The following is a 1,170-nucleotide window of genomic DNA, read 5'->3' on the forward strand; positions in this document are numbered from 1 at the left end:
TGTGTGTGTGTATGTGTGTGTATGTGTGTGTGTGTGTAAGTGTGCGCGCGTGTGCGCGCGCGTGTGGTGGTATTGGGGGGGTCACCTTCAAGCAACAAGCCTCCTTACAAGTTAATTACTGTACATTTATAACAATTCAACTACACACACATAGAGAAGTCCAAATGTCTGAGATACGAGAAAGCTGTAATAAGAACATTAATAGTAACAACAACAACAATACATTTTACACTCTTTTCGCGGCTCTCGATCTGAAACACAGCGGGCTTGTTCTAGAGCTGAAACAATTAATCGATGAATCGATTATTAATCGATTACTAAATTAATTGGCAACTATTTTGCTAAACGATTAATCGGTTTGAAGCGTTTTTCATGATTAAAACAAGATTTCAGATTGTTTAAGCTTCTTAAATGCAAGTATTTTCTTAATTTCTTTGCTCTGGATAACCAAGAAATCATTATAAGTTAATCATATTGGTTTGTGGACGAAACAAGACATTTGAGAACATCATTATTTCCCGGTTTGACGAACACCAATCAACATTTTTTAAGGTTTTCTAATATTTAATGGACCAAACGATTTATCAAGAAAATAATCGACAGATTAATCGATTATGAGAATAATCGTTAGTCGCAGCTCTACTTGTTGCCATAACCATCATGGCCATAACTACCAGTAACACTTGCCCTGACAGACTTGGCAGTGACACAGTCTACTTTTCTAATGTCTGGCGCCATGATTGTATTGAGTGCTATCAATCTTGAGTGCTGCTTATTAGGTAATGTTTATGACTTTAATTTAAATTTTAATAGAGTATGTATGAGTATGTATCTATCGTGTGTGTGTGTGTGAGATAATCTAATGCTTCTCCAGCAAACAGTGCATGAGTAATTGAAATGAGCTAAACCTCATCTACAGCATGAGTACGTAACATACATATTAATGCATCAGCAATATCAGCCCAATCATTGATTTCAGTTTTCATAAGTTAAATTAATTGGGATACTAAGTAAATATATAAATACACTTGAGGTGAAGAATTTTAAAGCAAATTGACTTTTTAATAAATGGCATTAATAGTGCTTTTCTAGTCTTGATGTGCACTCATGTGTACTCTACGCAGTTTTTGCCATTCACACACACACATTCATACAGCGCATCTACAGTAT

This window comes from Solea solea, chromosome 5, assembly GCF_958295425.1.
Source record: "Solea solea chromosome 5, fSolSol10.1, whole genome shotgun sequence".
Classification (NCBI taxonomy): domain Eukaryota; kingdom Metazoa; phylum Chordata; class Actinopteri; order Pleuronectiformes; family Soleidae; genus Solea; species Solea solea.